At 47.8% G+C, this 25,384-nt stretch overlaps 1 long non-coding RNA gene and 3 other non-coding genes across 7 annotated transcripts; all 4 read right to left on the bottom strand.

Moving 5' to 3' along the window:
* Positions 1–13,028: 13,028 nt before the first annotated feature.
* LOC131418453 (uncharacterized) lies at positions 13,029–19,937 on the bottom strand. Of its 4 annotated transcripts, none has more exons than XR_009222905.1 (6): positions 19,528–19,937; positions 18,269–18,340; positions 16,460–16,535; positions 14,806–15,047; positions 13,739–13,839; positions 13,029–13,633 (listed from the first exon to the last, which is right to left on the bottom strand). It is a non-coding gene; the product is annotated as an uncharacterized LOC131418453 (long non-coding RNA). The 4 variants fall into 4 exon arrangements; XR_009222904.1 differs by having other exon boundaries at positions 14,806–14,917; XR_009222903.1 differs by having other exon boundaries at positions 14,806–16,535.
* On the bottom strand, positions 15,713–15,846 carry LOC131418808 (small nucleolar RNA SNORA71). Its single transcript, XR_009223047.1, has one exon. It is a non-coding gene; the product is annotated as a small nucleolar RNA SNORA71 (small nucleolar RNA).
* Positions 17,550–17,682, bottom strand: LOC131418807 (small nucleolar RNA SNORA71). The gene has a single exon (XR_009223046.1). It is a non-coding gene; the product is annotated as a small nucleolar RNA SNORA71 (small nucleolar RNA).
* Positions 18,846–18,977, bottom strand: LOC131418805 (small nucleolar RNA SNORA71). The gene has a single exon (XR_009223044.1). It is a non-coding gene; the product is annotated as a small nucleolar RNA SNORA71 (small nucleolar RNA).
* Positions 19,938–25,384: the final 5,447 nt, after the last annotated feature.

Genomic DNA, 25,384 nt, shown 5'->3' with positions numbered 1-25,384 from the left:
GGGGCTATAATATGAAATGGGGCAATGAATTCATAAGACCCTTTGATGAAATGTCTCACACATACTAATGTCTCAATATATGTTCTCTATGGTAATAATAGTGGCCCAGGTGCATAATCCCTTATCCAAAGCCCTTAGGACTGATGGGTTTCAGAACTGAGAATTTTTGAGAGGTAATATGAGGCACACACCATATGTTATATAACACTTCCAGCAGGCTCTGGGACAGCACTCTATAATCAAACACCTTAATATTTCTGCAATGAAATTTAAAAAAGTGCACACAAAGAGGAACAAAGAAACACTAAATAGCCCCATGACGGTTCAGGTCATGCTTTGCCATAAAATGAGCTTGTATGCACTAGTGAAGAATGAAGTTCAGAGGTCTGGGTTTTGGGGCATTGTGCATAAGAGGCTGTTGATCTGGAATGGTGATAGTCACAGTCAACCTCTATTTCGTAAATGGGATGACATGTTGATGTTTCCAGAGGTGGGGGCCAGATGTTCTGCCCTTGGACTTTTATTTTTATTCATATCTTATCTGACCCCTTTGCTCTGGCCGCTTCTCTGCTCCAGGTGGATTTGATGGAAACCATCCTCAATTACTATGCGTTCCACGTCACCTATCCCTCTCTCAGTGGTAAGAAGAGCTGCTGCTGACGGCCCCCATGCAAAAGCTGAATTCTACTCTTGCTGTAGGATTGATGGTTCATTCATTCAACAAGTTGAGCCTCTTTCTGTGCTGGCTGGGGTACTTACTGGCAGTCCATGATCCTGGCCCTCACGGAGTTCACACTTTGTTGGGAAGGCAGACATGTAACAGGCAATGACAATACCGTTTGATAGATGCCATAATAGAAGGAAGCATAGGGGCTGCAGGAGCTAGGAGGAGACACTGAACATGACCTAGAGGTCAGTCTAGAATTCCAGGAGGTGAGGGCTGAGTGGAGTCCCAAAGCACAAGGAGTTAGGCCAAAGGAGGAGGAGCATTCCAGGTAGCACCATGGAGAATACCTGGAGTTAGCACACCTGGGTTCTGGGCCAGGTTCGGTCACTGTCTTGCCGGGTGACCTTGATGGAAGTAGTGCTTGGCTGCCTGAGAACCCAGCCGGCCTCCTCCCATGCCAGGGCCCTCTCCCATTGGCCTCACTTGATCTGCCTTTTATGACCAAGAGATAAGAGCCACGAAATTGGCCTGGAAAAGAGAAAGTGGAGGAGATGGTGGTCCTCGGGGATGAGTCCCTGGATATAAACACTGCATGGCCCAGTCCTGGCCACTTTGGGTGGTGGATGATGGAGGGCTCTCGAAGGGGCATAGAAGCCCAAGAGGCTGCCACTCCTGAAGAGGCTGCATTTCCCAAGCATTTGACTCTACGGGCCCCCTACTCCCCTACACCCCCCAAAAAACACCCCTGAATCCAATAGCCTACGATGTTTCAAAGCAGCCCACTCTCTCATTGGCCAGCTGCAAGTGTAATGTTCTGTGTCTTCGCACCTCCCCTGTCTTCTCTGTTCAGCCCACCTCTCTCTGCTATTTATCTTCCAGCAAAGCTTGAGGAGGGCTTCCCGCTCCCTCTGTCACAGGACACCTCCCTCACCAGCTTGGAGCTCCAAATCCACAAGGTCAGTGACAAGTGGGGGCTGGGTGGGGAGTTCTAAGACTCCTGGGAGGGCTGCTTCAGGGCTGGTGGAGACTAGGGGGAGCCCCTGACTCCCACTTACATCCTGGACCTAATTTTTATAGAAAAAAAAAATTTTGGTTTTAAATTTTGGAGTATAAATGGCAGGTTTTAATTATGTGGGATCTTGGCTTCATGTACAATAGCTCAGTTCCCAATAATTCAGTTCAAACACATTAACTGAGCATCTGCGATGTGCGAGGCCCTTTGGCCATGTATGACAGGAGGAGAGCGTGCAAAGCCATCAGATTAGATGCAGCACTTCTGGGTTGATAGGGGCCACCTGAACAAGCCCAGAATCTCCTCAGGGGTGGATGAGTCCCCACTGGCCCACTGGCCAGCCTTCTCACCCACAGTAGCAAGGGATGGTCCTGGAGAAAAGTTGATGCCACATGCCTTCTAGTGGAACAAACCTTTCAGGGGCGACAAGGACAATCATGTTATGATGTAAATCCAGAGGTACTAGTTTGCCAGTGTTCATAATATGTTCATAATATGTTCACTGTTCATAATATGTTCTTACTCCAAGGTAATCCAGAACCACATCCTCATAAAATAATTATGTGAGGAGGGTAAACTAGGCAGCATCCACGTGTGCATTGTTCTCCTGGGAGAAAAAAGTTTTGGAGGAGGAAAGTGACATTCATGGATGTCTTTCAGAAATCAGAAGATCGGGAAATGCGGATAAATCCCTGGGGGCAGGCAGCTGATAGGACAGTGCTTTATAAAGGCCTCCAAGGCCTCAGGGTTGGTGATCGCCCTGACCTGGTTTTTGGTTCCAGTGGGAGCTTGTCTCTCTCAGTACAGGCTTCCCTTTCAGGAAGCTCCTATCCTGTTCAGCTCAGAAAGTGATCCTTCTCCTCTGTCCCTCTTGCCTTCTCTCCAGAACTTCTTGCTCTTAGGGGCCAACATTGATGAGGCTGAAGATTGAGGAGGAGGAGCAACTGTGGCTGGGGAGTAGACGACACCACAGCTGGACCTGCCCGTGCCCTTGTGGAGGTCCAGAGGCTGCAGCCATTCTGCCTCCTCTCCCGTGAGCACCCTGTCCCCAGGGACACTAGTCACCAGTGAGCCTATGGCACCTAAAGACACGCCAGACCACCGGACACCTTCCCCACCTTTCTCCTCCCCCTCCTCCTCTCTGTCCCTATATATTCTCTTTGCAGCTGTCCTCAGCCTTAATCTGGGGAGCTCAATCTCGACTCCTTACCTGTCTGTCGTTAGAATAAACTTCGGTAAAGGAAAACAGCAGCAGCAGTGTCCAGCCACCATGTAGCCCAAAGCATCCTGCTCAGCATTAAACATGTAGAACAACTTAGTTGTACGTGTCACTTGATGTCTTGGTTACGGGAGCAAGAGTCAGACAGAAGTGGGCTCAAAGCCTTGTTTTGCCACTTCCCTGGTCTGTAATACTTACTGAGATGAGACCACAGACCATCCAACCTCTATAGTGGTTACACATTTATTCAACAAACCTTGATTCCAATTTCCTGATGATTTGCGTGCCTCGGCTCCTGCCTCCAGCGTTGGTGCTGTGGCAGGAGGGATCAAAGAGTAAGTGAGAAAATTGCACGGTCTCTGCCTTCATAAGCTTACACCCAAAAACGGGCCAGCAAACTTTTTCTGTAGAGAGCCAGATAGTAAATCTTGTAGGCTTTGCCACACACACTGTCTCTGTCACAACTACTCAACGCTACCATTGTAGCAGAGAACAGCCACAGACAGTAAATGAGTGAGTGTGGCTGTGTTCCAATAAAACTTTGCAAAAACAGGCAGCAGGCTAGATTTGAGCAGTGGGCCATAGTTTACCAACCCCTGGTCTAAAAGAATAATCCACCAAGAACAAATAGGATTTATACTGTGAATGCAAGTCTGGTTTACAATTAGGAGATTTACTAACATATCATACCTGGTCACAAGAGTAATAAAGAGCAGACTTGGGGCAAGTCTGAGCTGCTTTAGAATGGTGGCTCCATCACCTCTTTGCTCTCTCTGCAATTTACTAAACTTCTCCAAACCCCAGATTCCTCAGCTTTAAAATAGCACAAGCAGTGGCCAGTCACCATGGCACCCAAAGCATCCTGCTCCACATTCAACACGTAGAATAACTTAGTTGTGCATGTCATTTGATGTCATGACATAGGGAAAATAAGAGATTGAAAGAAAGTATGTAAAGTGCTCTGGGAAATTCTTGGTTCATACTAAGCCAGATCAATAAATTATAGTTATCATCACCATCACCATCGTCAGTCATTCCTCATTATTAAAAATCTCTTAATACACTACAAGTAGAATGACAAATTTTCAAATTTAAAAAAATCCATCTTAAACCATCAACCAACATCATATTTATGGTGAAATCATATATATATTCTGTTTTTATCTTGAAAGGCCTAGGAAATTAGCCAGGGAAGTCTGATGACCTTGGCCAGGAAAATCTAAGGTGCCTAAGAGTGAAGAAGTGAGATGGGCGGCAAGGACAGTGAAAGACAGTGACCCAGAGCCAAACATTATCCTGGTATGCTCAGTTAACTAGCAGGGAAAGTTACGATTTTTCCTGCAGATTATTGTATCTACTCTATTGCCCTATTCATGGGCTGTTTCAGAGAAACTTAGTATAAAAACTGTCCACCCTCTTCCTCTGCCCCCTCCTTCTCTGTTTCTGCATCTTCTGGCAGCAACAGGCTCCTCCATTCCTCATGGGTTTTCCTGGGCAAGGTCATTAGACAACCCTGGCTGCTTTCCTGGGTCTTCCAGGTAGAAGCATGCCTCCTCCAATCAGAAAGGCCCACTACACACACACACACACACACACACACAGGCCCACCACACACACACACACACACCTCTTTTCCCACTGGCAGGAAGTGTACACACACACACACACACACCTCTTTTCCCACTGGCAGGAAGTGTGCCTGCTGTTCTATTTTTAATGTCAGCAGACATGTAGATTGACAAATACGGCAGAGCCTCTGAGAATGGACTGTTGTCTGAAAACTGTAAGCAAATGCTGACACACACTTATTTAAAGAGTTCCGGGTGTCACTTTGATTGCTGGACTCCTGGGTTAGCTAGGCCCGTGTCACAAGCAGGCAAGTCTCCTAAAGAAGTACAACTTTAATAAACAAACAAACAAAAAAGTGCAACATCTGTTGGGCCTCATGCAAGGGCCGGGCCCGTAACAGAATACGCTAATACTAAGTGGTGATGTCTGACAAGCTTCAAAAAAGATTCAGCCTTTCAGCTATGATGCTTTGAGTTGTAGGTGACAGACACCCAGCTTGACTGGGCTTATGCAGATAATAGAAGACTTGATCAGAAAGTTCATGTGGGCAAACTAGTGGAAGGGCAAGGGAAGACCTGGGCCTTCAAGACAGTAAGGACCAGGGATTGGAATTTTACTAGGACTGCAGCTCTGCCTGTGTGTGTGTGTGTGCGCCCTTCTCTTACACCCACTCCCTCTTCCTCCTATGGAGCACAGTGCCAGGCTTACCCTCAAGGCACACCTCCACCCATCTTCTCCTGTGGCTGTGCAGGACTGCCACATATGGCGGTGCAGGCTGTGCCTTGCACAGCTCTTGGGAGCGCCATTCACGTCATGGTCTACGGTTGAGATGCAATGATGCTGGGAGATGCCATAGAAAATGCTTGATCTAAACCACGGTTTCTCAACCTCAGCACTATGGACATTTGGGGCCAGATAATTCTTTGTGGTAGGGGGCTGTCCTTTTTTGTTGTAGGATGTTTAGCAGCTCCTAGGCCTCCACCCACTAGATGCCAGTAGCGCACACACAAACCCACAATTGTGGCAACCAAAAATGTCTCCAGACATTGCCAAAAGTCCCCCTGCCATGGGTAAAATAGCACTCTGTTGAGAACCACTGACAAAGGAAAGAAGATGTTCTCCCAGTATATCCCCCTCTGGTGAAGGATGGCCCTGTTAGCCCACCTTGGAGGAAGACAGAAAATCCCACCCTAACCCTTAAGTGGCTGGTCTCACTAATAAAACCACTGGAGAAGATCTTAAGAGCAAAGCCCCTGTGGAGTTTTCCATTCCCTAGATTTACCCTCAATAAGGAGAAGATAGCCAGACTTGCTTAGAGCCAAACCCGTGTAGGCCTAATAGAAATCTAGAAGGTTTCACAAGAAGTGTGGGGGCTCTCCAGGAAGCAAACCCCTTGACTACAACATTTGTGCCACTGAAGCACACAAGCCTCAAAGATACTTGGAGATTTTTTAATTGTCAAAGCTATATTTATAAAAGTAAACTTTTTCATTGTAAATTTTTTTTAAAAAGTTATCTGCCTTGATTTGGGGAGGAGAACATTTTCTATTACAGAGACTCCCCAACAGCTGTCGGGATATTGGCCAAAGAAGACAGCATCTAGATGTAAAGCCTTGTTTCCTTCAACACCTCCTACGAGTATCAGCAATGCATCTTATTCCACAAAACTAGGGTGGGAAATGTCTCCTTCCTTTACTTGGCTAAATCAAACAATCTCTTCTGTGCCCCATTCATTGAGCTATTGGGAAATTCTTCCTCCATTGTTCCTGGGTTTCCTTATTCCCTCAGGGACATGTAAAGGTCCTAGGGGTGTTCCCTAGTCCTGAACATTGCGGAGCCCCACTGGTCTCCAGCCTACTCTGTTCTGTGCTGATAAACTCCCTGTCCAGTGAGTCCACACTGTCCCCTGAAGGCGGGAATTCCTGCCTTTCCAAGCCAGGCTTGGGCATGAGAGTTTCTTGCCCAAGATCATTTCCTCTGACACCTCACCTCATCAGAGATCTGTCACCATCTGTCACCTCAGGGAGAAGGGAGATTTGTGAGGGATCTTGTCATTACTGTGTGGAGAACTGCAACATCCCCCATCCCCTTCGAAGACAATGGGTGAATTTTCTGCTTTGACCATTTCTGCCTCCCTTAGCACTTACTTCAAACCCTAATCCTTCGGGGACAGTTCAGCAAGAGTCCTCTCAAAGAACCTGTGCAGCCACCCATCTTCTCTCCCCTCCTCCATTCCTGCAGGGACCTTTCTGAAGCTCTGGAAAAAGGGCTTGGTGGGGCCAGCCCAGTGACATAGCGGTTAAGTGCGCACACTCTGCTGCAGTGGCCCAGGGTTCACAGGTTTGGATCCTGGGCACAGACGTGCACATCGCTAGTCAAGCCATGCTGTGGTGGCATCCCATATACAAAATAGAGGACAATCTTCCTCGAGCAAAAAGAAGATTGGGAACGGATGTTGGCTCAGGGCCAATCTTCCTCACCCCCCCCCCCCAAAAAAAAAACAAAAAAAAAGGGCTTGGCCCGTCTCTGGAGCTCCCTCTTCTGACTTCTCTCATTGATGGGTTTGGAAAGCCTTGAGTCTGCATGGCTCAGCCCCTTCAGGATTTCCCTCACTGGCTGGTCATCAGAATTCTTGGATAATTTTTAGCTGAAATCTGTGATCTAAAACTGACAGTCTTATTTTAAGAGCTCAGCACATCTCCCTGATCGCTGGGTGCCTCAGTCTGCTGGGCCAGTCACAGAAAGGCAAGTCTTCCTCAAGAAGCCTGTTGGGTCTCACGTAAGACCTGTCCCTGGCTGGCAGTGGGCACAGCCTGCAGTCAGGGGGTATTGGGTGTTAGGGAGCCCTCCCAATGGTGGGTGCAGAGCTAAGCTGCCTCCTCCATCTAGTCCTTATAATAAAGCCGACATTTTGATCTCTATCTGCCTGATTCCTGTTTCTCCCCCAGTACAGGACTCAGCGTATTTAAAAGAAGGGACAGTCATATTGTCACCCTTTAAGGTCTTTAAAGTCCTTTAAGGACTACAGGGCACAGACTTTCCAATTAGGAGAGAGATGCCCTTCTGCCACAACTCAAGCTGAAGCCCTCCAGGGGTTTCAATCTCGTAACATCTTTATAGCACTACCAATCATAATGATATAATTTTTAGCTAAAATTGTAATTTTCAGATCCTCACTTTTTAAAAAAACCTTAGGCAAATGTTTATTTGAGTCAATGAATAATTTTTGGATACTGGACAATTTCTAAGTTAAAAAATGTCTAAATTTTGGTCACTATATCCAGTTCTTTTTGTGTGTGAGGAGTATCAGCCCTGAGGTAACATCCATGCCGATCTTTCTCCCCTTTTGTGGGACGCCGCCACAGCATGGCCTGACAAGTGGTGCGTCGGTGCGCGCCCAGGATCCGAACCCACGCCGCCAGTAGCGGAACTCGCGCGCTTAACCACTATGCCACGGGGCTGGCCCCACCCTATCTAGTTTTAATTTATCTTTATTCTTATACGTTTAAAATGGCAATAAATTAACTGGACATACAAATCGCTTTGGGTGATGTGTTTAAAATATATAATAATATTAAGTGTATGCTAAGAGAATAGCTAGATGGTTCTCGTTTTCCTGTCTTTTAGTTTTCTCTGCATGTAGAGAAAACAAAAGGTGTTTATTTTGCTAATGATGGTAATTAACAAAAATGATTAAGATATATTAGGTATAATTATAGGGAAATGCAAGTATGTATACAAGATAATACATGTAGTTTGTTTAAGGGAATTAGGACAGTTTACGATGATGGTAAATTCACTATGATATGTACATTATTTTATTTAATATAAGGTTAATTATATTTTGAAGTTAAAGTGAAGAGCTTTAATTTTATCATCTATTTCATAGTTATGTATTTGTACATGTCTAAACATACATATAAATGTACATTAAGATTCATTTTTAAAAGTCTCTAAATAAAAATGATAATTAAAAAATTAAAGTTATACTGTAAATGTAAAATTTTTAGTAAAAATTTTTTGACTTGGGTTATAATACCTACAATGTTTTTTAAAAACAAAGAACTATGTTGCAATTTTTTGACAAAGTTGGCTCAATGAATTTATTCAGAGAAAAATGTTTATAAATCCTTTACTGACTGCACATTGTCACATGGTTGGTACACAAAAAAAAATTAGAATTTGTGTTTTTCTTTTTGTAAAATGATTTTTATTCTGTGACCAGAGACTTCTTTTTATCAACAAATTATTCTGCTAACTATATATCCGGTATACTCTTGATTCATTTTAACAAAAAGTTTCTTATTTTTTAAAAATGTTAAGTTTCTAAATAGCCACATTCACTTTTTGCTGTGATTTTTAAAAAATTGTCTGTAATAACTTCTTATAACATTTAAAAATCGTGCCATGTTCATATTTTGTCTCCTCTGACAGTTCTTCCTGACTTTTCCTCTCCCAAATTCAGAATAATAAAATGGTTAAAATGTCTTTCATGCCTGAGCTATCTTTGGGTTTCCTTGAGTGGCCACCAGTTAACAAAGATTTGCTTCTTTATCTTAACAAGAATGAAAGATAAAATTAGATTTTAGCATTCTCCAAGTTTTAACCAACTCAAAATTGTGACAGCTCTTGTTTACCAAATTTAGGATAAAAACCACAAAACAGACAAAAGAGAAGTTCCATCTCCCTGAGTTAATTATGTATATATAAACTATGTTAATATAAAAACATTTCAACAATTTTGTACTTTTCAAATTAAAAAAAACATTCATGTCCAAGCAAAAAGACTGGTGCACTGTCTACATGGTGATTTTGTTTCAAGGTTTCAATATGCTATCAGTGACAATAATAGTACACAGTATTATATGAACCCAGAGCTACTAGTTTGCCAATGTCTTCAGTTCTTACCCCTAAGTAATCCCTCACTACATGCTCAGAAGTTGTTCTTCCCTCTTCCACTGATTACTACATTAGTGGGAGCTGTTCAGTCTTACCACCTTATTAGTAGGGGTGAATGGCTGCAATCTTAAACCAACATCCAAGGGAAAATTTTAAAGGCCTGACTGATGATGTTTCTCATGCACGTCCTGTCTACAACTGAATTCTGACAAAACTATAGAGACAGTCTGAAGCCAAAGCCTCAGGGCCCCTTTACACTCCTCCAAATGGAGTGTATTCCATTTTCCCTAACAACAGGAATGTACATTTTGGTTGTATGTCTATTCAACAACGGATCAAAGATTTCTCTGGTCAGAAAGTCACAGCTTTTCGGGGGCCAGCACCACAGCCTAGCAGTTAAGTTCAGCACGCTCTGCTTCGGCTGCCCAGGTTCGGTTCCCAGGTGCAGACCTACACCACTCAGTTGCGGCCATACTGTGGCAGCAACCCACATACAAAATAGAGGAAGACTGGCACAGAAGTTAGCTCAGGGCGAATCTTTCTCAGCAAAAAAAAAAAAAAGTCACAGCTTTAACAATGACAAAAAAAGTTCATGTTACAACAGGCAAATAAATCTGACTGTTGAACAACGTCCCTTGCGGGTTTTATCAGACTATTCAAGTTTTCCATTTCTCCTTGAGGCAATTTTGTTTGATGTTTCCTAGAAACATGTTCATGTTGTCAAAGTTTAAATTTTTATAGGCAAAAAGTAATCGATATTATTCTCTAACTTTTTAATCTCAGCTCTGTCCTATGTCCATTTCCCTTCCTAAAATTATTTTTCACCAGTTTCATATCTTTTCAAACAAACCAACTTTTAGCCATGTTGATCTTCATTATTGTATTTTTGGCTTCTGCTTTGGTTTCTGCTCTAATTTTTATTCTCATTACTTCTATTTTCTCTTTTTTATTACTTATTAAAGTTCAGCCTTTCTTCTATTCTAAGCACGTGAGGCATGGACCTCTCCTTAAGAATTTCTTTAGGTACATCCCCCAAGTTTTGGTACATAGAAATTATCATTATCATTCAGTTATAGATATTCTCTAATTCCCCTTATGGTATCTTTAATGAGTTAAGACATGTTTTAAATTTCCCAAATATAAGCATTTTTTCAAACGTTTTTGTTGTTTTTGTTGTTATGTCCTTAATTATATTGCAGCACAAATACAGTCTGTATAACTCTGATTCTTCGGTATTTATAACCCGGAGCATAGAAAGTATAAATGCTCTTTATATGCTTGAGAAAGTATATATCCTAATTTGGGGGTAAATGTTTCTAAATATCTACTAATCATGGCATTATACAAATCTTATATTGTAAAAGGAGAGGAACTATTTTTGCTTTCCTGGAAACTTCAGCATTAGGGGCTATACCCTGAAAGCCTCCAAGACCAAAAAAAACAACAAAAAAAGGATTGATCCTGGTATGGTGCAGAGGAACCTTTAATAAATAATAGTAATAGCTATCAATTATTCAACACTTTCTGAAGGCACACACCACACAGACTTCTATATCCATCAGCCTGTTTAATTTTCACCTCACCATGTTCCTACAGAGGTGTGGCTCTCATTTTACAAGAGGAAAGTGAGGTCGGGTGGTGGAAACTTGCCTCATGTCAGCCAGCTGGGTTAGATCCCATGTCTGTGCAACTCCAAAGCCAGTGACCTCACACCCCTCCAAGCTACTGTCCCAGCTTTGTCCACCCCACACGCTCATAACTACCCCAATCAGCAGGGATGCGGCACCAGGCACACCAGCCCTCCTTGGACTCCTCAGATGACAGCCTTTCTGTAAACGCGTCCCAGCAACTCTTTAATGCAATTAGCCTTCAGCTCCTTATCTTCTAGATCACTGCTGTCTCACCTTCTTGCAATGATGGAAATATTCCACGCACCTGCGCTGTCCAACACGGCAGCCACTTGTGGCTATGGAGCACTTGAAATCTGGCTGGTGGAAAATCAATTTAAACGGCCACACGTGGCTGGTGGCTGACCATAATGGACAGCAGTTCTAAATAAGGTCCAGGAGGCACCTTGTTTGGTTCAGGGCTGTATCCCCAACACCTGCAGCAGGGCCCAGCAGTAGTGCACGTCCCATATGCATTTGGTGTATGAACAACACATTACCTATATACTTATCGGTGATCCCCTGGAAGGCACAAACTGTCTTATTCACCATTGTACCCCCATTTCTAGAATGGTGTCTGGCTCAAAAATAAATGCTTAATTTTTTTAACGAATGAACCTTCACTCAATCCAGCGCTCCACACCCCTGGCTCTCGATCCTGCTACGCAATCTCCCACCAGCTGCTCTGCCAAGCCCTCTAGTAACTTGCACATTTCCCGGCAAGGATCATGCCTCCATGACCTTAAGCCTGATTCCTGGGTCACCCTGTTATACTCTTCTCAGATTTCCTCAGGCCCTGAAGACCTGGGATGGCTCCTGCTTCACACGCCGGAGCATCGCCCAGGGCAGACATGACCTAGTGCCTGATGTCTCCACGCACACTTGTTAAGTACTGGCCTGTGTCTGCTGCTACCCCTCCACAGCAGCAGCAATCAACCAGTCAAGGCTTTCTCAAGTGGACCGAGATTCCTTCTCCTGGCAACTTTCCAGTCAGCTACAACCAGCTGACTAAAGGTGGTAAACAGAAGTCAGAGGATACTCCTGGGGGCAAGGCAGGAAAAGGACTTCCAACTTCTGGACGCTTCTGCCAGGAACTGGCTGGCAGAGTGAAACATTCCACCTATGAAGAATGCCTGCCCCAGCAGAGAAGCCCATCAAGGTTTCAAACTCATCAAGGTAGGCTTGGCAGCTGGAATCCTGCCTCCGCTCAGCCAAGGTGGTTTCAATTTCAAATGGAGAAACAGGACAATTAAGTCTAGCCTTTCATCACAGCCTTTGGGACATATTTCCCCATATAGACCCCTCCCCCTCCATCTATAAAATGGGGATTAAAAAGTTCATGCACATACATCCTTTGCACATCATCACATTTGTTGCAATTATTAATTTTACCCCAATCATCTCCAAGAACCTGACCTTGAGGACACTCCCAAGGTCCACCAATGGCAGCTGCTCCGCATTTATCCTGCTCCCGCCTAACTCGGTAACCTGTCCTCTCAAGTTGACACCATGTATTTTACACCCCAGATAAGTTGACCAACTTATCCCAGTTTGCCTGGGACTTTCCTGGTTTTAGCAGTGAAAAGTCCCACGCCCTGGGAAACCCCACAATCCCAGGCAAACTAGGACAGCCAGTCACACAAGCAGGCATTTACTCTTGAGCCAGGCCCCAGAACTCCAGGGCTCCCAGCATCCTCAATGCCATCAGCACTTGTCTCACTCCAGGCCACCCTGTTACCAGCCACCTTTTCAAAGCTCTGGCCTGACTCTCTCTCCACGCCTTCAACTCGCATGGGTCCTAAATCTGAGCCAACTACCAGCACTTGCTCACCTCCTGGTCCTAAGTGAACACCTCAAACAACAGCCTACATGCCAAGCCTCAGGAGCGCGAGAGGAAAGGCTCAAGGAGTGAAGACAAGATCTGGCCTGTGACCCACTTTCTCCATGCCCAGCCTTGCTGGCATGTGGCTGTTACTGATTTAAAAGGCAGGTGAGGCAAGTTTGCAAGGTTTATTGAATGAGTGGGCAAAGAGGAAAGCGATGAGCAGCTACAAATTCAAGAGAAAAATTCTTGGTTATTAAAGTCATCCTAGGCGCCGGCCTGGTGGCATGGCGGTTAAGTGTGCGTGCTCTGCTGCTGGTGGCCTGGGTTCGGATCCTGGGCGCGCCCCATCGCACCGCTTGTCAAGCCATGCTGTGGCGGCGTCCCATATAAAGTGGAGGAAGATGGGCACAGATGTTAGCCCAGGGCCAGTCTTCCTCAGCAAAAAGAGGAGGATTGGCATGGATGTTAGCTCAGGGCTGATCTTCCTCACAAAAAAATAAAAAATAAAGTCATCCCAGGCGTGTCACAGGGACACGGGGCTGGCCTTTCCTGTCCATGGCCCTCTAAAGGGTACTGTGGTCAAGACTCAGAGCCAGCTGAAGTGGACCCCAAGTCCCCAGTTCCAGTGCTTTCCCTCTGATCTCTCACGCAGAGTGAACGGTTGTTCCATGATGCTCTGAGCAGACAATGAGGAGGAGCTCTGACGACACTTCATGTGGTGACCTCAATCTCCACTCTCTGCCCCTCTGGTGTCCATGAACACCACCAAGAGAGCCTGAAAAAAAGGACAGGTGAGACCAATGGTTTGGAGTTCCCATCTGCACAAACGCAAACCAGTTTACCCTCTGGCTGTAGGTTTCAGCCCTTAGCATTAACTCACCTTGGGAGAAATATCAGCAAACCCAGATCCCAAGTCATCCCAAGGGTCACGGACTCATGGCCTTGGGACTTCCTTCAACAGTCTCCAGATGTAAGGCTGACCTAGGAGGGAGACGACACATACTAGCATTTTGCCTCCAGGGTCATCTTCCCAAGTGGCATCATAGAGAGGGTCCCAATCAACCAGATCCCAGTTTATGCACGCCAACCTAGCTATCACCAGAATAGAAAGGGCAATAAAGGAAAAACATCTTAAAAGTCTCGTTTTTATAATAAATCATTTCCTTTTAAGCAGTTCACGACCAGATAGAGTAATCCACAGGAAGACAGCTCAGTGCTCAATGTCAGGGGCTTTGACACTGAGGTCCCACTGCACCTTGATCAAAGGGACGGACCACCATCCTCAGCAGCTCTCCTACCCACTGTCATTACTCATCTGCCTAGTCTGTCACAAGGCCCCAGCAGCTGTCATTCTATTCTGCAAAGATCCACTTAATATGACACAGCCAAGAAAAGCAAGTGAAAGACAAACTTCCAGCAAGACGTGTTAGGTGCCCAGATTTCTGAAGATCAAGACTGCCAGGCCCATTTAAGGATAAACGAGAAAACCTTATCAGTGATTGAGGACATTACACAAGTGAACTCCAACACAATCCACATGACTCTACACCCAGAGGTTTGAATTACCTGGGGTGGGGAAGATAAACTGTCTTTTCAAAATGGTCACCGTTGTCCATTAAACCCTCCACCCTGACTGAGGAACCCCAGGACCAGGAACTAGGCTATGGGACAGGACAAGCCTCTGGTGCAAAAAGGGCAGAGGGCAGGTCTGAAAGACCAGGGAGATCGTAGGTTTATTAGATGGCTACTGAGTACCAGGTACCAGGTTCACATATATTATTCTCACTGCCTTCACATCTCACGAGATGGGAACAAAAACATCTGACAAAACAGGATCCCATCCTCAAATACGAGAGTCCTGAATGTAGACGGAAGAGGACTTGGGAACCAGACAGGAGCCCTCAGACCAAAAGACAAGGATCAGTGGGATGGATACCTTGACCTCACCTCATCTGTTACGTGGGAGCCAAGACAAGCCTCTCGGGGGCACCATGTTGCATCTTCTGAGTCTACGATGTGAAGGCACCGTCACACGGTTTCTGCCTCCCACGGAACACCTCTGCGGCACCCAGAATGAAAGGCAGAAGGTCAGCCTATCTGTTGATGGCTGACTACATGGCTGGGAGCCCAGGCAGCAACACAGTCTTCTCACGAACGTGAACCAGAAAGCAAGCTAAGGAGTCTTGAGTCTACAAACAGATTTCAAAGATCCACAGGCCTGAGAATTTCTCTTCTAGTATACCCCTGGGGGCACCCCTTTCAAGAGAACCCACAAAAGCACAGAGTAAAAGTCAGTGAAAGGAGGGCTACAAACAGGTTGATTAAGTCAATGTGCTCCTCTCTCATCAGTTACTGACAAGAAAACTTCTCGGGCTGCCGGTAGACAGTGACAAACGAAAACTTTCGTTGATTCAGAATTGACAGAACCCCTCTTTGCCCCTACATCTGCCCCCACCTTTATGTTTCTTTCTCCATTTATTCAACATTACTAATGACTCCTGGAGAAGCAACACATTGTGCTCAACAGAGTAAAGGAGCAAAGACAACACAGAAACAGGGCTTCAAGTCACAAGCTGTCTTGAATAATGGATTATTATGGATTATCCTCCACTCCTATAAATTCATAAAGCAGAACCCAGGATTTACATGCTCACATGTGCCCTTCAGCACTATCTAAACTTATTCCAGTGTGACATTCAAATGTAAATGTACAGATTGGTTCCTGACAAGAGGACCCTGAACTTGAAAAGACAAAGTGAACCCCCACAACTCAGGGGGCCAGCCCACTCATCATATGACATGGCCGCCAGCAAAGGCCCAAGCTCTGACGGGAAGGACAGGGGAAAAAGGCTAGTGTGTGAAAGCTCCAGGGTTTGGAAGGGATGGGTGGCCCCTCCAAACATGGGGAAAACCTCTTTCAGCACTTCCTCTCCCTGCACCATCAATGACCAGGGCACAGGCAGCCCACCATCACTTTCGAATGCAGGGGTAGAAACGGACAGAAAGAGAGCGAGGAAGGACGGGAGGCTGGTGCCAGGCGCCTGGGGCCTGGCCTGAGCGGGCAGAGCAGCCCAGCCAAGCAGAGAGCCCCAGCAGCTTCTGATGTGCCCGGCCAAGTCCCCATAAAACCTCTGTGCCATGGGGGGGTCAAGACACTTTCAGCATAAAAACCAAAATGCTTTTGGGTTGGAAAAGATCAGGATCACGTGGTCATGACACCACCATGAAAAATTTTTTAAAAACCTTCATCGCTATCCCAGCTTTGCTTTTCAGGTGAACAAGTGGAGTTTGAGAATAGGTCACAGAGCTGGACAGGCTAAATCCACATGCTTTCTGTCACAGCATGCACTGGCACTCCAGGACTTGGAAGGGAGACGCCCAGGGAGCCCTCTACCCAACGGGTTTCTAGGGGTCTCTCCCCTGTAGGCATGTGAGGGACTGCCCCACAGCAGGGACACAACCGGGAACTCACGGGATGCCACCTTCACCTTCCACCTCACTTCCCCTCACATTATCATCCAAGCCCAAGGGAACATGTACGTGACTTTACAGGCACAAAACCCCCCCACACAAAATTCCAGAGAATGGTCCAAAACCTCACCTCGGGGCTCCACGGTGGAGCGCCTGGCTGATATGAAGATGACGCCTGCCATGAAGCCTCTGCACCGCAGACCCATCTGCGAGAGACAAGCCATGACTGGGCACTCACAGTAGGCCCTGGTGGGCAGAGGGCACTGGGCACAGTGACTGGCAGGTTACAGCACCCACAAATGTGGGCTGTTACTACTGGTACCTGAACAGCCACACTACTGTCTCAGGACAAGAACAACTTAACTCTAGCAAGGGATCTGCAGATCATCTGTGACAGAAGTAACATCCATGTTATTCTATGCATCAACTGTGATCAATTTGTTGTTACTCAGTCTATGTTAAAAGGATGCCAAGGCCAGGTTTTTGGGAGCGTGCCATGGCTGACTGGCAGCAACCAGCATGGACTAACAGGTGGTGAGAGGGCCCCACGTCTACCATCTGGCAGTAAGCAGTAAGACCTGCTCACATATGTATCCTCAACCATACTGTGCTTTGCCCAGCTCAATTACTACTAGTCCCTGCTCCTGAATCTAAGGGCAGAAGGAAAATCCCCCCAGGTGGACCATGGGCCCTGCCCACGTCCAGGACTCAAGGTGGACTATACTAAGTCTATCCTTCAACAGAGAAACAACACTCTAGTGGGAAAAGAAAAGGAGACTGCCTCAGCCAGGGCAGGTGGGCGTGCTCAAGAGCACTCCCCCGGGGACACTCCACAACGGGCTGAGCCCTACCACCTCACAATCAGGTGTCATCTCCATCTCCTCGTTTTTTTTTTTTTTTTTTTGTCCAGGTGCTCATTGTCAGACACCCGGCACAATGCAAAACAAGACAGAGGCCCTGCCCTCAAGCACACAGCACAGGGGGCAGGATAAGCACGTCCCCAATCTCCAGGTGTGATTATGCTGAGGCGGGGCTGAGGATGTGGGAAGGGGTGCGATGTGGAGGCCGATGTGGAGACCGAGAAAGGCCCCAGGAGGGGAGTGACCATCAGCCCATAAACATAAACTCCCTGGGGCAGGGCCCTGCTTGGCAAAGGGGCACCCAGCAAGCCGCACAGTGCCAGATACCAGAAGTCACACAAACCGGTAGGAAGAATGGCGTGTACGAAAGCTCCAGGGTCTGGAAGGGACAGGATGGGCCCTCCAGACACGGGGAAAGGCGTTCAGCACTTCCTCTCCCTGCACCATCAATGACCAGGGCACAGGCAGCCCACCGTCACTTTCGAATGCAGGGGCAGAAACGGGCAGTGAGTGAGCCGAGCAGAGAGGCCATTGTCAGCATCCTGGGAAGGGGCCTGAACTAGGAACAGACCAGCAGACGGGTCACTGATCAGACTGACAGCCTAAGATTACAGAAGCTACCCCCGGTTTTGCTACCCCCGGTTTTCAGAGATTATTTACCACTCCCTGCCAGGAGCTAAAGGGAAGACTAACAGCAGAAATGCTGAGAATCCTCGGGCGCTGAGAGATTGGGTGTGAGTGGCACCAATACTGAACATGTGACAGGATTCTCTCTCAGGCTCACAGAAGAGCATGCAGCTGCTCACTGGATATGAATCTGGGTTTGACTCTAAAATGAAGCCCTCTGCCCATTACTCCAGCACATGGCTGTTTTCCTCTCAACATCGCAGCGGCCTTCAGTGGAGGCTCTCAGAAGCAGGCCCAGACCACGGCTTGCCGGCTCAAGGAGCCAAAGGTGGGAGCACTGCGAAGCAGCCTTTTCCTGCACTCTTTCCCCCCACACCTCATCACCTCAACACCTCTGGCCTCGCAGCCTGCACAAACTGGAGCTCTAGAGAACCGGGCAGGACGCCACTTACCTGGGACTTCACCATCCAGGCTCTCCCCAAGGACACCTCTCACGCACAGGGAACAGCAATCACATGACATTCCTGCAGGGAACAAGAAGCCAGCACGTGATGGGCCCACTCGGCACTGCTTAGAGCACATCCAGGAAACCATTATGCTCACCAACAGGAAATCTGGGTCTGAGGAGGTGAATGCACTGACAGCCTGTCTCCCTCCATCCTCCGTCCACCTCATGCTTCATCACTACCAGGTCACCTAAGCCTGTTCCGTTTGGAAAGGACAAGTATGGATCCCCTGAATATAAGGAGAACCTTCCAACTTTTCCTTTGCCTGCATTACCAATGACCAGGACACAGGCGGCCTGTCATCACTTCACACGGGGGCAGAAAAGGACTCAGGGCTGCTGAAACAGGAGACCAGTGCCAGAAGACCACAGCTGTGGCTCCACAGCGAACCCACACAGTCCCTGAGGCAGGACCCTCTCTCCTTCTCCTTTCTGAAAGCCTCACACAAACCAGAAAGAGCAAGGCACAGAGAGCACTCAGTAAGACCCCAGGTGACGGGGGGCATCTACAAGGCGGGAGCAGGTGTGGGAAAGCGCCAGGGTTTGGAAGGGACGGGTGGACCCTCCAGACACGGGGAAAGGCTTTCAGCACTTCCTCTCCCTGCACCATCAATGACCAGGGCACAGGCAGCCCACCATCACTTTCAAATGCAGGGGCAGAAACGGGCAGAAGGCGAGCCAGGAAAAGAAGCCCCTGGTAGCCCACTATCCGCCCGGGCAGAGGAAGCGGCCCAGCCAGGCCCGAACCCCGAGCGCTATCATCGCTTCATATCAAGATGCCATCTCCCACCATCAACAGACTCCCCAGGAAGAGCAACTTCTGGTAAAAATGCCTCAATTGTTCATTCACCCCACAAATACCAACTGAGTACCTACTATGTGCCAGGCACTGCGGGCTCAAAAACAGAGAAAAACACAGCCGAGGCCTCTGTCCTTCCAGAGCTCTTGCAGTTTCCCTACTTGAAGCACAGGAGAGCTCAGGAGAATGAAGAAACTTACCCAGGGTCACACGCTAATGAGGGGCTGAGTCAGGATCTGAACCCAGGCCTTTCTGAGCCCACACCCAGCCCCATCTTCTCCACCAGGCCCCTCCTGCACAAAGGCTTTGTAAGCTCTCAGAACCCTGAGCCCCAGGACCACCCCCTCTGCGGGGCGGCAGGAAGGCACCAGCCCCTGCTCAAGGGGCTCAGGAGCAGCAGCCCTTACCCAAGGGACAGCCTCCCCCCTGGACACAGCGGGGCAGCAGGCAGTGCAGAGCAGGGTCCTGCAGGAGAGACGGGGGCGCTGGCTGATGCAGAGCCCGCAGAGCCGTCCAGGGAAAAGTCTTCCTCCATCTCCAGAGAGCCGCAGAGCCTAGGCAGGGACAAGCATGGGGAAGGGGCTTTAGCGAAAGCAGGAGGCAGGAATCCAGACTCTGCCCCTCGGGGGCCCTGGGAGCGTCCTGAATTTAAGGCTCAGTCAACCGGTCTGTAAAATGGAACTTTTAACACTTTCTTTTAAACGTTATTGAGAGAAAACGAGTTAAGGGTCTTTGCAGGAACCGACGAGCGGCCTTGGGGGATTAAATGCCAGGAGTCGGAGGAGGAGGTGGGCGGTGAGGCTCGGGGGGCTCTGGCGCCCCTCCGGCTCGGGTTCACACCCGGCTCCGCACGACGCCCCGCGGGACCTCGGGCCACGCGTCGCCGAACCCGTTTCTCGCCATCAGGGGACAAGTCCTCCCACCGGGAGGTGAGGGCGGGGGCCCGACGCCCGCCGGCTCCGGAGCAGCGTCGGCCGACCCCACAGGCCTGTTTCTCGAGGACACGAATCCCGAGAGGTCTACTGGGGCGGAGGGGGCGGGCAGGGAACCGGGAGCGGGCCGGGGCTCGGAGATGACCTCCAGCCGCTCTCCCCTCGGGACCTCAGTTTCTCTTTATAGAGGGGGCGCAGACCACGTGCCCAGCGCTCGCCCCAGTGGACTCACCCGGGGCGCCACGACCGAGTGGACTGGGACAGCGGTGGAGACATAGCCAACAGTACGAAAAGGGTCGGATGTCCGAGGATTCTGCAGGATGCCGTAGAAGGCCGCGACACGGCGTACAAAGACTGGGACGGTGGCCACAAGCGCAGGACCCCTCTCCCCGGGCCCAGCGCCGCCGGAAGTGCAGCTGAGGCGCGACCTGCGGCCTAGAGCGACGTCTCCCGGGGCGGATCCCGCGCGACCAGTCCTGCGGCGCCCCCTGGTGGAATGGCGCTCAACTTCTGACCGTGGACGACTTGGGATAATTTCCAAAAGCAGTCTGGGATTTTGGAAATAACGTTCCCTCACTCGTTTTGCTTTTCTGTTTGTTCTGTTTGTTGTCGCTGATTTGTCATTAATCTGTAGGAATTGTTACTCTTCCATGTGAGGAGCTGTTATTAGCAAGAGCTCATGTTGATTGTGTTTACTTTTGACAATAGAGATCTTATCCGATCGACCACAGTGTTCAGAGTACCTAGGTTAGTGGCCGGCACAACTGAATAAATGAGTGAATTCTGGCCATTTATTTGGACATCGCCGGACTAAAATATTGTTCCGATGACCTGTAACTGGAACATGAGGGTGACAAGAAGATAAGCCTAGAGAGTAGGCAGGTGCTTTGCTAAACTTCGCTCCACAGGTGAATGAGTCCTTGAAGCAGAAGGGACTTGATCAGATTTGCATGGTGGCAGAGAAGACAGACGGAGGTCCCATGCTCCCGACAGCACACTGCAGACAGGCTTGAGAGGGGATTCACAGCCTCCAAACTTCACAAGCATTAGCACTGCCTGCATCCTGGGCCAGGTGTGCTTCTGGGACCTGAGGCAGCCCTGCCAGTAACTCGGCCCACACTCTGAGGAGTCAACAGCCTAAGGAGGGAGAGCCTGGGTCAGATTCCTGGCACTCAGTAGGTGAGCACAATGTGGAAATCCAGGACTGACCGATGCTGCCAAGCAGGCAATGGGGGTCTCTGAGGGTGAAAATACTCCATATTCTGTACCAGAGGACCCCGTGGGATTCTAAGACTGTGAGAACTTTGAGGGTCTTTGTGATGGGGAGGGGCCATGGGATGCTGTGGCTGTGAAGACACTGGACAAAGGAGTTAGGTATGCACACTGTGGCCACACAGCCCTGGTGTCCTCCCCTGCCTCTTGCTCTTACTTTCCATGTGACCTTGACTAGGTGACCTAATGTCGCCATCTAGCCTTACTTTTCCTTTCCTGAAAAGAAGGCAGAGTCATAGCTCCCATCTTATAGCATTGCTGTGCGAGTTAAGTGAAATGATTCCTATCAAGAGCATAGCCCAGGGCAAAGGGCTAAGGCATGGTAGTTGCTATGCTTTAGTATTTCTGAGAAAGCCAAGGACTTCTGTCGCTGTGCAGACACTGTGGGATTATTTATGAGGCAGAGAGGGTGTGCTGTGTTTGAAAAGTCTAAGGCAGCGCTGTCCAGTAGAAATATAACGCCAGGGCCAGCCCCGTGGCTTAGCAGTTAAGTGCACGCGCTCCGCTGCTGGCGGCCCAGGTTCGGATCCTGGGTGCACACCGACGCACCGCTTCTCCGGCCATGCTGAGGCCACGTCCCACATACAGCAACTAGAAGGATGTGCAACTGACATACGACTATCTACTGGGGCTTTGGGGGAAAAAAACGAGGAGGATTGGCAATAGATGTTAGCTCAGAGCCGGTCTTCCTCAGCAAAAAGAGGAGGATTAGCATGGATGTTAGCTCAGGGCTGATCTTCCTCACCAAAAAAAAAAAAAAAAGAAAGAAATATAATGCCAGCCATGAATGTAGTTTTCAATTTTCTAGGAGCCATATTAAAAAGATACCAAAAAAGGTGAAATTAGTTTTAATAATATATTTTATTTCACCCAATATAACCAAAATATTATCATTTCAGCATGTAATCAATATTTTTAAATTATTGATGAGGTATTTACTATTCTTTTTCTTTGTACAACGTCTTTGGAATCCGGTGCATGTTTCATACAGACAGCGCATTGCAATTTGGATTGACTACTTTTCTAGTGCTCTTTTCTAGTGGCTGGTGGCTGCTGTTCATCGCTAAGGCCATCTGGCTTTGATCAGCCCTTTAGAGCCAGAGGAGAGAAGCAGCAAGCAAGAGGCTGAGAGCATGTCCCTTCCACAGCCCCCCGTCCATTAGCCTGGGACACCCTAGGAGGGGCGGACATCCTGCACCACTCAGGTTGGGGGCCTCATTGTCCTGAGCTGGAAATTAAGGCAAAGGCAGCGATCTTAGAAGGCTGGGAAGGGACAGAGCCACGATTCAAACCTAGATGATTCTCCTGCACCCTTTGCTGCCATGACACCTTGGAGGGGATCTGGGCCAGTTCATTTCTGCATCCCCAGGGCCTAGAGGAGGCTGGCCATCTAAGAGATGTGGTTGATGCTTGTTAATCGTTAGTGTAACAGGATGTTAAGAAGGACATTTCAGCCAAGGCACCAAGGAGGCACCAAGAAATAGGAATGAACTGCTGAACAAAATCAAACTGCTATTGTGGTCATTAAAAAATGGTTGAATATTGGCAATTTTTGAGGGTTCCACCCGGTAAAATGGCAGCTGCCTTCCGAAGAAGATGTTGGACCAGATGCAGAATGTAGGAAGAAAATAAGTAAAAAAGAGTTGTTTGTGACTCTGAATCCTCTCTTCTAATTTGAGGATGTTAACAATTCAGACTTTGACATTAAAAAGAGGGGGAATTATGAGTTCTATTTCTTAAAATAGTCCCACCCACTGCCCCCAAGAGGGAGAGTAAAAGGAGCTTCAGCAGGAACATGCAGGAACTTGATATATGTCATCTGGAGTTGAGTAGCCCAGGTGACTGGTACCCAACCCACTTCTCAGTCAATGGTTCCTCATCTCCTTCAGCAGGTATAGAATCTGTGGTAGGAATGTCCGCTTGCTACCCAAGAGGTCCTGCCCGAGAGGGAGCCTGATATGGTGAGGGGATCACAAGAAGAGGACCTGTTCACATCACTAGGGGTGCAGCCAAAGAGCTCTGAGAGGGAGGCCTCTGATCAACCCCTGAAATAGAGGCCGAGAGAGAAGACTCAACGTTAACTATGTGCTCAGTCTGGAGATGACACGGCCCTCTTGCAACAGTACTCCATTTTCTCTTTATTCCATCTGGTTTGATCCTGGAGGTGCTGGGAGTGGGTGAGGGGGCAGAAACTTCTAGTGAAGAGAGACACATTTGGATAAATAAAGACAGAAGGCTCTCGTTCGCTCCCAGGTGACAGCAGCCCACCCTATGCTTGGCCCCAGCTGGTAGAGAGGAGAGAAGCCTTACCTACAAATGATCCTTGAAAACGTGATTAATACATTATACTGGACATTTAAAATAATTGAATGGAAATTGTTTCCCCGTTTTTAGTAATTACAAGACTTATTACCTAAGAATGATCAGAAAAGTTCTGAGGCCTGCCTGATATTCTTCTAGGGGCAGGGCCAAGACACTTTTATTTAGAAAGTCTAAAGAAACAGGCAAAAAATTTTTTCTGGTTACATACCATGGGTTACACACCATATGATTACATACCTGCTTTCCGTGTACTGATCGCATTAATAAAGGATTGAGGTGTGGCTGGAAGGCCAACAGTCCACCGTCCTGGAGTTTGTGAGCTCACAATGGCTGAGAGAGGCCCGTGTGGAGCCCCTTCCCTAGGGGAGATGAAGTCGCAGCTGGCTGGACAGACTGTTCCAAGGAGATGATGCCCAGGGTCTAGTCTGGAAGTCAGCATCTGACCCAGTGAGGCCTGCAGGAGCTCCAGGCTCGGTGCCCACACTAAAAATGACCGCCATGCTGCAGGTCTTGCTGTGTCTGTCCATCCTCCTCCTCTGCTCCTTACTGCTCCTCTGTTACTGCATCTTTCGGGAGGAATGAGCTCAGGCTCCTGCAGGTTGGGACTGAGGCCTGATGGAAGGCTTGGCCGGTCCAGCCCTGCCAAGACCCTCTCAGGCAGGACGGCTCTTCCTGACGGCTCTTCGAACTGCCCCGTGGCCTGGGTCTTGGCCTGTTTTGGGGTCTCCAGCAGCCCAAGGCACTCACTGAATGCTCCGGAAGACTTGGATGAGACAGAGGGTCTCCCACCAGGGTCAGCTCCCACCTAGGTCTCAGCACCTCCTTCTCCCGGGGTCACCTAGCTGGGTCTTCTGACCCCCACAGCCTCTCCATCACTAGTCTTACTTCTGGTTCATTCTTGTCCTGGGCTGAAGGCTACTGGTTCTGGAGAAGGGATCAATGTGGGCTCAATGAAGGTATAAACAGCGCAGGCCTCTGCCATGGAGACAGGCACGAGAAGAGGCGAGCCTTTCCCTTCAGAACCTGGCAGGGCTGGGGCCTGGGGGACCAGAGTCCTAGCTGAAGACTGATAACCTTGGCTGGTGACATTGGACTTTCTTTCTATCCATAGTGGACAATCCTTGAAAATAAACTTCCTGACTAACGAATCTGGATGATCTTAGCTAAGTAACTTGGGCTTCCCTGAACAACTTTGGACCTTCCTTGCTAACTTAATACCTGAGATATTTGTGGCTAATTACCTAAACTTTCCTAGCTTGAGAATGGTTAACTTTCTTGCCTGAATATTTGGGCATTCCAAGATAGTGATATTTGATTTTGTCTCATTATCTTTCTTCATACCAGCTGACCACATCAGTTCATCACTCTTAAGATGAACTGGCCGAGGGCATTGGACATGCCTGGCTATTTTTCTGGGACTTCCAGGATAAAAATAGAAAAATGCTTCTATGATTTCACCATTATGTATGATATTGGCTGACAGTTTAAGATGTATATTCTATTTCTAGAATTCCAAGCGTTGTTTAAAGTTATTAATGGATATTAATTTCTATCAAATAATGGTAATAATGATGGTAACTAAAATTTATTAAACTAGCTTACTATAAGCCAAGAGCTATTTTTCAAAAAAGCGCTTATGGTACTGCATTTCAATGTATTATTTTACATTTTTTATTTTAAATTTTTTAATTGTGGTAAAATGCACATAACATAAAATTTACCATCTTACCCATTTTTA

The sequence above is a fragment of the Diceros bicornis genome, chromosome 19, assembly GCF_020826845.1.
Source record: "Diceros bicornis minor isolate mBicDic1 chromosome 19, mDicBic1.mat.cur, whole genome shotgun sequence".
Taxonomy (NCBI): Eukaryota; Metazoa; Chordata; class Mammalia; order Perissodactyla; family Rhinocerotidae; genus Diceros; species Diceros bicornis.
Note: the sequence above shows the minus strand (reverse complement) of the source record. Positions and strands in the feature narration are given on the sequence as shown.